The following is a 12,295-nucleotide window of genomic DNA, read 5'->3' as shown; positions in this document are numbered from 1 at the left end:
GCCGCCTCCGCTGCTGCCGCTGCCGCCGCCCCGCTCCTTCCCTCTTCCGGAGCGCGCCCGCTCCGCTCCGCCCGCCGCGGCCGTGCCGGGCCGCCCCACCTCCGCCCCGCCCGCCTGCCCGGGTCCGGGCCCAGGCCAGGGCCAGGGCCAGGGCCAGGGCCAGGGCGCTGCCGGGGCCGCCCCACCTCCGCCCCGCCCTCCGGGGCCGCGGCCGGGGAACCGCAGGCGCCCGCCGGGGCTGGCGGCTCTCGGGAAGAGTGCGGGTTTTAATAATTGTATCTGATGAGCCGCGCCCTCGCATTTCACCGCGGGGCTGAATGTTATCCCTTCCCAAGCCCTGCGCGCCCGGGACGCGGCGGGGGGCTGCCTCGACACCGCTGGTGCCGCCCGGGACGTCGGCAGCGCCGGGGCTGGCCCGGGGGCTTGGGCAGCGCCCGCCGGCGCCCTGGTGGTGCCGGGCGTCCCGGCGGGCTCCCCCCGGGGCAAATGCAAGGTCGCAGCGAGCGGCGGGGCGCCGCGCCGGCCGGCAACGGGGGAGCCCGAGTAGCGGCTGAGCGCGGCCCCTCGCCCCGAAAGGGCGGCGCCGCCCGGAGGCGGAGCGCGTGTTCCCGCACCAGCGGCAGAAACGCGGTAGATAGCGCAGCTTGTCTGCACTCACCCACCCTGCTGCCTCCTTCTCAGCCTGACTGACAGAAGAATAACACTGTTTGTAAAAGCGCTAACTGTTCATGGGCACCGGAGTAAGGCTACTTAGATTTCTTTTTAAAGTCAATATAGACGAGGGATGATTTCTGAGGAACCCTGATTTATAAGCAACATGAAGACATGAAGTCACCTACTTAAAGCATTAGATGCATATGTGGTATCTTTACTTACTTTTTACTGCCTGTAATGTGATAGTATGGAAGGGACAAAGGACCCCAGAAAAGTTTTTAGCCGTGTCTGCTTTCGGACACCCTAATAACAGTGTAGCCACTCCTTCCCATAATAAAGATAGGAACAAATTGCATTCACCTGGAGGAAAAGAGGGAAAAAGCCTGGAGAAATTCAGTTTCCAGCTTTCCTCCTCCGTCGCTGTATCCCGTACGCTCCAGAACAAGCTGGAATTCTGCACAAGCCAAGCAGCGTGCAAGGAGGAGTATTTTAGTGAATTGATCTATAACTGGTTTTTTAGTGTTTAGTCTTAAACTTCAGAACTTAATATGACTTCTGTTTCTCTTTTAATTGCCCACCAGTCAACCACAGGAAGTTCTTTATGGAAGTCACAGTCCCAGCGCTTACTTCAGCCAATTCTGAGCAAGCACGCAGCAGCCTGGCCTCACATCACGGCCCCTTCAGCAAGATTACCCGGACGAATCCTGGATGATTCCTGTTCAGTGCTGTGAGAAGTTAGCTAACTCCATTCCCACTATTGGGACTAAAAATTCCATTCCTAAAAAGGGCTCGTTCAGTATTGTGAGTATGTTATTCATGTTGATGAATGCTTTTTGTTTATTTGTGAATAAATTTTCTATATATTACACCCTTTCAAGTTGGAGCTGCTCATTGTTATCAGCTGAAATGTATTATTTCTATGTGCTATCAGTTATACTCTAAACCACATATTACTGGCATGTATGACTGATTAGAATAATGAGTACTACTTGGGTAAATTTGCATAGAAATGATGACTTGTACAGGTATTTGGAAACCTTTCAAAGTTCATTAGTATGTTACCAGAATGCATGTGAACAACAGAAATGCTACATATCCCTTGCAAAGATGTTAATGAATAACCTGCTGCACTACTGATCAGTAAAAATAACAGTTAAGATACATTTTTGAAAAAACTCTGAGATGAAAGATCAGTGGAACCGAAGAGTAAGGAAAGCAAACAAAAATACGTTGTTTGGCTGCTTTTGGAATCATCTGTCTTCTCTCCTCTAGTGCTTTGGTGATGATCCTTCAGCAGCAGCTCCTCTGGCCTCTGCATCTCTCTGGCTGGATGCAGATCTGCCCTCAGCTGCAAAATAAAAAACATAAATTGGTAACTGAATTTCACTCAGGAAAATTGATTGTGTTCCTCTTGCCAGAATTAAAAACTAGTTAATATTGCATTGATTGAGTAATTATTATAACTCATAGCGTAGCGTCTTCAAGAGAAGCCTGAGTTGCCAAACCATTGCTCCATCTAGACATTTCCTATAACTTAGTCAGGTTTTGGCTGGAATCCGCTGAAGATGCCACAATAAGCCCCTTCAGCCAGTTTGATTTCTTCCAACTTTTGGGGCAGAAGTATAGGCCAGAGAACATTGAACTCTCTCTCTCTTGCATAACACGATACCTGGTATCAGCCTTCCAAAGTATGAAGGGCAACGGCGGTCTGATTGCTCTGCAGTTTCAGGGACAAGGCACTTGCTGTTCAGGAGCTTTTCCCTACGTTTTGTCAACCTCTGACTGAATCTGAGCTAGACCAGGTGCTGCTGCATAACTGCAGAGAGCGCTGTAAGGAGTGATTGGGATTTCCCTGCTCAACTCTGCAGCACAGGCCAACACAGGGGGAAAACCCCTGGGTGTGGTATACACACAGAGTATGTATCGAAGGCGTACTGAGACTGTTGAGCAACGCAAGGGCACTGTGAAGGTGGTGTACAGGAGGAGGAGCTGACACCCTGGAGCCAGCAGAGAACCTTGCCAGTGTTGCCAAGTCCTGAATCTGAACTCCCGTGAGGGATACAGCTAGCTGGGTACTTTCCAACAGTGTTTCAGTGGGAACAATCTGAGCATCCCCTTTGTCCCATGTTTAAAGGATGAGGCAAACGAGGAAGGGGCTGCCCTTGCAGAAATGTCACTGAACTTCTGCCATGCTTCTCAAAGGCAGGAGACAAGTAACCACAGAAAAAACCCAGCATTTGCCTAAGTGAAGAACGATACAGCCACTAAGACGTTGACTTTCCAAAGCACTCTGGCAAAGTATCACCACTGACTCAACTGAAGGAGTGGTGGCAGACAGGAACAGGTCCATGGAACATCTCTTTCTCCTGAGCACCTCAGGTTGACTCTAAATCAAGCAGATTTTCTTCAAGAAGGCAGAAAATGGTTGTCAGGATCCATCACATGGCGTAGGCTCAGCTGTGTTACTGAAAACCTGTTTGCAAGTCCTCGTCTAATACCTTCTGGGACTGCTCTGAATGGAGTGGCCAGAATCATGCAACTTGCAAAGTGCCACAGTCCTAAAAGCTTCATGATCTAAGGGGCCTAAAAGAGGCTGAAAAAGGAAGAACAGCCAGCTACTGCCTGCACTTGCTCCTGTGATTAACATCATTTTCATGCAATCAAGACATTGAAATAGTTTCAAAATACCAAATAATCTAACAATTAGATCCTTCCTAGTGACTCTTCCAGAAAGTGAATTTCCAAGAAAACCAACAGTATTTCATGAGAAGCCTTAGATACTGGGTTGGAGAAAAGTTGTATTTGTTTGACCACAGATCAAAAACCAGAAAAAACTGAGTCATAAAGGATGGAGTCTTTTTCCTTTCTTTTCTCCAGCTGTTACCTAAAGCAACTGAAGTTAGCAAAATAAAAAAAAAATAAAAAAAAACAATAAAACAAGTAAATTTGCTGACTTCATACTCCTTCTGGGAACTTCAAATACTGTAGCTGATCTTACTTGACTCTCCTTCAAAACATGTGGAAACATTACTAAATTCAAATTAATGCTGGAGTTTCAGAGTGGGGTACTTTGTAGGGTACTTAACGCATCCCTCTTCACCTACACTTACTGAAGCCAAAAGCTTCAAATGAATAATGAATGTTGTAACTCGGGCTCAGCATTGTTGCAGCTGCACAGGCTTTTCACACCACAGATGAACTAAATGGCATGTGCTTGTTAACTGCCTTATTTCTTTAGCTGTAAGACCGCAGCAGTAAACCGCTTTATTTAACTTGTAGATGGGAAGAAAAGTGACTACCATGATCACAATGGTGCTGATTAATATTTTCTAGCAAGTTTTGAATGTTATGTTATGGTGTTTTTATTAAGGACTTGGTTCAACTTTGAGAGAACCAGTCTGTGGGTGTGGCAGTTAAATAACAAATAATTTCTTCTCAAAGCATGGCAGTCTGTGAAAATACTTGCTCTCTGAAACAAACAAACAAAAAAACCAACAACAAAACGACTGTAAAGCTCCAGAGAGGACACTCATGGCTTCAAGTCAGCCACAACACAGGACATATTTGGATCATGCCATACTGTCCAAATTGTATTTCACAGAGCGACTGCTGTGTTGGGTACAGTGCTTTCTCTTTCAGCAAAGTAGTCTGTAGAGACAGTCTTATTTGTCAGTCAGACCAGGAATCAGTTTGCAACCTTTTGGAGAATTTTTAAGCCCACAGGTCTTTTGCTGGTGCAGCAGATGTTACTACTACAGCTTGCTCTGTAAGAGCAGTATAGCTACAACGAAAGAGAAATCCTGAACGAAATTTAAAGAAGTTTAAATTTCAACTCTGTCTGAAGTCACAAACAAGATCATTCCCCAGTCAAACCAGCATGTGATTTCTGTAATTGTCAATAAACATGCAACTTCGATAAATGATATATTTGATGCTATTTTTCCAGCTGATGAAAGAGATTTATCTAATATATCTGTTATATATTTTTTGGCTGTCATTTGGCTGTAAGAGGCAAAGAAGGCTATTTGTTGCACTTTGTAAGGTGTTTCTTTGGCCCAGCTTTCACACTGAAGAGCATGCCATCACTGGAAGGAAATCCAAGGAAGAAAATATGTGGAAGAAGATATAAGGAAGAAAAGAGAATCAAGCATGGGACACTAGCAGATAGTTGTCTTGTCTTCTTCTGTGGTGTGTTTAACAAGCTATGAGCAAGGCTTTGCACTTGCTGTCACATGCAGCCAGCCAGCAATAGGAATAAGGGTATTGCAAACATAAGAGATGAGACAAGCAGTTAATGGTTAGATGTGGAGATATTTTCTCCCTTTTTGTCAGTGCCCACACACCAATTTGTCGGGTCCAATGTTTCAGTTAACACCTGAAATACAGATAACAATGGCAAGTTAGGGCCAGCAATGTCTTGTATTTTCAATGCATCGCTTAAGTTTAGCACTAATTGTTAGCACAAGTAATTAAATATTACTCGTGGTTATTCAGGTAATAGATGAGTTTGCCACGTGACAGAATAAAAGGCACATTTATTAAGGAAGCTGGTGTAAGCTGATGAGATCTGCCAAAGAGCTAACAAAAATCTGAAGCCGTTTAAGTCATGGACTACCTGGCCATTCCATAACTGTTATATTAGACATTTCATAGGCATCATAAAAAGACATTTCCTAGGGAACCTTTTAATATAGCATACTATTTGGCACATGCTGGAACAACATTAGAGATTACCAGTTAACTGTTATCAATAAGGATTTTTTTTAAATCCAGTTGTCTACAACTGTAGGTTGTACAGGAGGATTTTATCAATGTGTGTAAGTATCTGAAGGGGAAGTGCAAAGGGGACGGAGCCAGGCTCTTTTCAGTGGTGCCCAGTGACGGAACCAGAGGCAACGGGCACAAACTGAAACACAGGAGGTTCCCTCTGAACGTCAGGAAACACTTTTTCACTGTGAGGGTGACCAAGCACTGGCACAGGTTGCCCAGAGAGTTTGTGAAGTCTCCCTCCTTGGAGATACTCAACAGCCGTCTAGACATGGTCCTGGGCAACCAGATCTAGGTGTCCCTGCTTAAGCAGGGGCATTGGACTAGACGACCTTCAGAGGTCCCTTCCAACCTCAACCATTCTGTGATTCTGTGATAAGTGAGATGTCGTATGTTCTGGCAAGGAACCTAAATTTTTCATTGCTGGCTTCTGTATTACTGTGATACAGCCATACAGAAAACTTGTGAAATGCTAACAGAAAGTGAGTATCACAATCAGTGCTATTTTCCTGTTATATATGCAGATATTACATTTAAACTCTTCTACCCAGTTCCCCCATTTTCAGTGTGCTTTTAGTGCATAACCATTCTCCATTTACTGCCAATTGGGACACAGCAGTTGATATTTGTGGTACCTACAGAAATAAAGAAGAGGACTAAGGATTATAGGATATTACTGCTAACGAGTTAAAGTTAGCTGTAGGTTCTCAGAGCTAAAAGTGCAGAAAAGTCTTAGCTCTACTACTTTGTGTAGTCTGAAAATTTCAAGGTATTTTATTAGTTTTCACGTTCATCACCAGCTTGAAATCCCAGTTGGAAGCCGAAGAAAGCTTTGATTCTATAGCACAGATTGACTGGCAAACTGTGGTGCACATTGCACATTTCAAAAAGCACATATAGCACTCTGAAGAGGATGTTGTCTTAAATAAAGAACTGTTCTTGTAACCCGATGAGAGGGGAGGAGGGAAGCAGGGGAAGACAAGGAAGGATGTAGCAGAGATTGTATTCCTGGCTTGAATTTTAGTATTTGTTTTCCACTTTTGTGGTCTACCAGCTAACCCAAGGATGTGTCAGGTTCTTTTAAGTTTCCTCTTTGAATTTTTTTCTCCATTGTTTATTGTAAGCCTCTTGTTCACAACTGAAAGTCTTTTCTAATTTCCACTGTCTGGCATAAACTCCTGACCTCTGGCAGGCAGGCAGAGCTTGGATCCTGCAGCACCTGAACTACTAAGACTTGCTTTTTCTATCTTGTTCCAGACAGCACCCAGTTTCCAGGTTCAAGGACAAATTAACTTATGTTTGTTCAATAGACAGGACAAAGTTAGAGCTAATGCCAGTTCTTTTCAAGTATATTTTGGATTGCTGCCCTTCTCTTAGATGTTGCTTCACTTTTAAAGCCCAAAAATGCATGTTTAAGTGAAAAATAAAATTAGTCTGGCTAATAAATACATGATTTTGAACTCACCCCTTATGCAAATGATTCAAATTATGCTGTGACAAAATTGAAGTGTTTAATGTTTTGGTTTCACAGAATTTAAGAGTAATATGCACAGATTATTTTGGCCCAATTCCTTTATGAAAGACGTGAGTAGGGTACACTATTTTTATATATGTTCTTCAGTTCTGTTGTAACTGTAATTAAACTTTCTTCCCTCATTAGGTAAATTTCTGGATACCTAGGTGGATTTACTCAGCCTACAACTCGATTTGGACAACACAGTGCTGTTACAGAAATAGGGTTGAGAGTGATTCTGACAGTTCTCTTGCCCTAAGTTACGGAAAGTTTTCCTTAACCAGTATTAATTATCCAGAATAGAAGTAAAAAAATTTTAAGGGGTCGCAGCATAAATATACTTGATAGATATTTGCCTTAGCAACAATAAGTTGTGAAGATTATAGACAAGTTTCCCAAAAATGTTAACCTTCTAAATCCAACTTTAGACTTCTAAGCAAGCGGTTTCTCAAAAGTGCTGAACCTGCAGCAGTTCCCATTGAGTGCTCAGGCTTGTAAATGCGTGACTGAGAGGCACGATGGCAATATCAAAGGGGAAAGGCAGTTGCTTTAAAAAAACTGGCACAGTATGCTTTTATAATATACAGCTACACTCTGCAGTTTACACCACCAAAGTTGAAATATTTGTTTTACAGCCAGCAAAACTGAGCTCCCATGCAAAAGATTTATCTGATGTCTCACTGATGGAGGAAATAGTATCTAAAACACAGCTTCACATTTGTGCTAGAAAGCTGCTCTGAGAAGGTGGTAACACTAAATACCCTACCTTGCTTTTCCTTAATAAATAAAAAAACCCTGCAATTAAGGAACTGATTTAAAAGAGGTAAACTCTTACTAATGCAGATTATTTACTCTTGGCCGAGGAGATAAAGCATATCTTACTGAAACCATACAAGTACTAAATGAAAGGCTATACTGAGAAATTTGCATAGCAGGTCTTAAAATGGCCTCAAACAACTTGGAGATTGAACTAAAGTCTGCTTTTTAAACAGCTGCACTTTTAAACTTCAGAAGTTTTAGTTAAAATGTTACCGAATTGTTAAAAAAATTAACTAGGTTTTTCAAAAGCTTTTAGCATTTCAGTATTCATGTCATGATTTGATAGGAAAAGGATGCCCTCTCTTGGTGATAGCAGAAATAATTACAGAGATAAATCTATTGCTATAATAGTTGAGATAGAACTGCATTCCCAGTGTCCTGCCTTGTCAAAAATACCCACGTTTCTGCCAGATAGCGATATTTGATAATTTAGTGCTAGTCTTCCTGTAATTTGGGAGCTGCAGTTTCCTCTGCTTGTCTTTAGAATTGTGCAGTAGAAAACGAATGTCAGTGAGTAAAAAATATCTGCATTGTCCCTCATGCTGCTACGATATTCCTGTTTCCATGATGCTCCATTATCAAGGAATGAAAAGAAATACTGAGAACATAACAGGAGCTCCATGCATTTGGAAAACTACCACTTCTCCCTTATCTCATTTTGCATAAAACTTTAAGTTGAAGTTGTATTCAACTAAATTTTACTTTTGGAAGTCCTATCGTTAATATAAGAACTTCAGTAAATTATCATAGTAATATGCTTTTGTAAAGACTCTGAAACTTCACTATGGGCCTAAGGGGTTTGTTTTGCTTTCTACCTTCCGTGACCAAATTGTTGAAAGGAATTAATGTCGCCACCTCTGAGAACTATTTGCTTCTGTAACTATTCCTGTATTAATAAATTTTTCTGGGGTCATGTGCTTGCTCAGTAAATGCAAATATCTCACTAGGTATTTGGCTCAATGCCTTCACTGCTTTAGAAATTGTTTGGAGATTGGCTTTCTGATTAGCATAATTATACTCATTTTTATTCTTGGTTTACTTGCCAAGTACTCAGACTCAAAGCTACTTCCTGCTTGTTCATATTTTGTAGGCGATAGGCTAGTCATAGTCTGCTTGTTTTTCATGGAAAGATTGCAATGATACATGATCAAGAGAAGTAGTAGTATAATGTCTTGCAATTCTACCCCATGTCCTAGAATGGGAATGCACTGAAAAGGTTTGGACATGTTTGATTTAAACTATCGTTTCTTTCTTATATAACAAGAACAGCTTCATAAGATCACAAATGGCAATTAACTCTTTGCAATTAAGCTATAAGTGATTCATAATATTTTCCTCATCCAGCACAATTTTCAGATACCAATAAGAGACATTTCTGCCTTGTCCAGGGATGTGTGACCACCATTCAGTTTGAAATATAATTAGATCTGTATTAGGAATTTATAGATCATAGTGTAGTGCTTCAGATCATATTGCTAAACAAACCTCAAAAGAAAAAGACTAGCAAAAAAAAAAAAGTTTACAAATCTTTACTCTTGAGGAAGTAAAGCACTCCTTACACAAAAAACATACCTGCAGATAGAGATGGATAACAGGAAAAGAAGAAGCCTGAGTCATGCTTCTTGGGAAGCTCGAAGTTTGTTTGAAATTTCTTAGGAAAATATGATGTGGTACAAAACCAGCACTGCAGAAGCCCTTCAGTACAAGCACTGCAAAGGGGTTGTTACTATCGATTCTGAAGGACGATCTTTCCATTCCTAGTTCTGCTAAAATCAGATTTATCCATATAATATCTGTGTGGGTCTGAAGCAGCATTAACTTTCTATTTAGCAGATGTATCACTCTGAAAAAAGGGAAAAGTTTTATTAAAGCGAGAGGCTGTTATTAGGGAAGAGACAGAATCACAGTATTAAGTAACATATAAAACCAAGTTAAGTAACATATAGTTTACACTTATGGGCACAAATTTAAAGCTTTTATTTGTCCACAAACAAGCCCCAGATAACCTAAGACAGATCTACTTGAGGAGGCATTTATTGCCACGTCTACAGTCAGCAAAGATGCCAGGATGGCTTGGTGGCTCTACAGCATGTTCACTCTGTCTGGTGACCATGCAGACAGGCTACAACTGCCATTCAAACCATCTTTGGTGAATGAACTATAGGTATTCTGCACTGATGATGAAGAGAGGGAACAAAGTTTCTGTAGGTGCCAGCTGATGAAAGGACTATATTGAATGATGAAGATTTAACACTACATTCTGAAACCCATTCTTTATTAGAGCACTCTACCATTACTTTATTGGACATACTGCTGGTGTATTGTAATACAATATTATTGTAGAGGAAACTGTACAATTTCCTCTATAGATGTAAATATTTGCCAGAACAAAGTCTTCCTGACAAAAACACCATTAAAGAATTCTCAAGCAATTCAGTGTCAGTAAGATGAGATAATGTTTTCTATTTAAAGACTTGCTTTAAAGCAATAATCTGTCTTAGAAAAGAAAAGATTAGTAAGTATGATGCAAACTGGAAGAATAAGTCCCCTATATAGCAAATACATACCTACTCATATCATCGGTGCAGGCAAGCGTGCCCTTGCAGGCACAATCATTCATATCTTTCTTTTCATGAAGCAGCAGCATGTGAGCTCAGTCACACACCAGATAAACTGTCAGCAAGAAGATTTACTGAATACACTATTCTACATTCTTAGTTGAACCGATTAAACACAGCATTCAGCTCATGCTCCAAAACCAAAGCAGATAAATACACAGACACAAGTCACTCAGTTCCCCATGCTACAAATTTTGAATCATGCAGTAGCTGCAGTTTTCTTAGCGCATTCCAAAATGTGTAGCACAAATTTTGGGTGTTTTCCTTTTAAACATCTCCTTATCCAAACTTATCCTCTTATTTTCTCCCCCTCCCTGTATTGTGTGAGAAACTTCTACTACTGATAGCATACATTGCAGCAAATTTAAACAGCGCTAAAAGTTTTACACACAGCGATCTAACAGTAAAAAGTTTGGGTATTTCAGTATCTTTTAAAACTAGATTTGCAATCTTTTAAACAAGAGATGTGTCTGTCTTCAAAGTGTTTTCTCAGCTTTCTTGTTAAATATTGCAGTTTTATGAATCATGTTTTTTTTCTGATTTAAGTATTAAAAAAAACGGAGTCAGCTTTGGTATCTTAACAGGAAATTTGATAAGTACTTGTGGCATGAGTGGGAAATAAAAACTGCAAGGAAATAAAATACTTTTCTTTCTGCACTTCTGGAAGATGGGTGTTCTCTGTCTGGGTAAGGGGGTGCTCCCAAGCCCAGGGGTGCTCATGGGTCCCCTCACCTCCATCTCCCACCTCTGCCTGGTGTCTGACCCCCTCTGCAAGCTGCCCAGGAAGCCAGCAGGATGTACGGCCACCAGATGCAGAGATGAAGGTCTCCACCCATCCCATGAGCTGATCTAGTGCTCTGAAGGGCTGAGAAAGCACCAGAAGAAGTCATGAAGAAGGAGGCTTTTTATTAAAAACCCACAACTTTTAGACGGACTTCACCACTCGGCAAGCAGGAGAGGAGGAGACCAGACCTTTTAAGTGAGGGAAAAGCTTATTGCTATCCCTCCTCCTTGTGCTGCCACCTCCCACCCTGAGATCTTGTGCACAGAGTCCCAGTCCTCCTCCACCATGCTCTTTTCCAGTGCAAGAGCTAGGACGTGTTAAATAAAAGTAGACAATGAAGGTTCTTCATGTGAGATGTAAATTTGTGGAATTCCCTGCTAAGGATGCTAGAAATCTGCATGGTTCACAGGGCAATTAGAAGCTTAAGGAACAGAAATTCAGCAAGGGCTATTGAATATGTAGGCATCACTTCTAACCATGTGTGCAAGGCTGCAGATTGTTTGAGGCTGTGCAGATAGTCAGATGAAGTAGCCTTGCCCCGTAGTCTATTCGGTCTGGCTAAACACCTCTGGGCCTCAGCTGTGAATCATCTCATAGACAGAAATGTATTTAAGGGAAAACCTTGTTTATTCATATAGAAGCAAAGTTTTCCCCCTCAAAAAAGTAACATAATGGGGGCATGGTGTTGTGCGGTGTGGGTGGTTTTTTGTGTGGTGGTTTTTGTGTGTGGTGGTTTTGGGTTTTTTTTTGTTTTTGTTTTTTTGTAATGGTTGGACTTGATGATCTTACAGGTCTTTTCCAACCTTAGTGATTCTGTGATTCTGTGATAATTACATGCTGGATAGCAGCAGCTGTTCTAACTACAGCATGACTAACCCATCGCTTTTCTTGCCAACCACTTCTTCCTTCCTTAGAGATCTGCATCCTCTGATTTACTTTGCTGCCTGTTATCTCTTAAAGTCAATACATTTAAAAAATAGTTACTGCATGAAAGATAGCACTTCAAAGCAGATCCTGGTTCTGAGGTAAAGCTCTCCCTCATACTGCTCATTTTCATCCAGAAGTCTAAATATTAGCAGATCTGATGTACATATTTCTGTTTATTGTGTTTCAGGATGCTTTTCACGAAGATCTTTCTCT

The sequence above is a fragment of the Gavia stellata genome, chromosome 5 (genome assembly GCF_030936135.1).
Source record: "Gavia stellata isolate bGavSte3 chromosome 5, bGavSte3.hap2, whole genome shotgun sequence".
Taxonomy (NCBI): Eukaryota; Metazoa; Chordata; class Aves; order Gaviiformes; family Gaviidae; genus Gavia; species Gavia stellata.
This window is presented reverse-complemented; position numbering follows the sequence as displayed.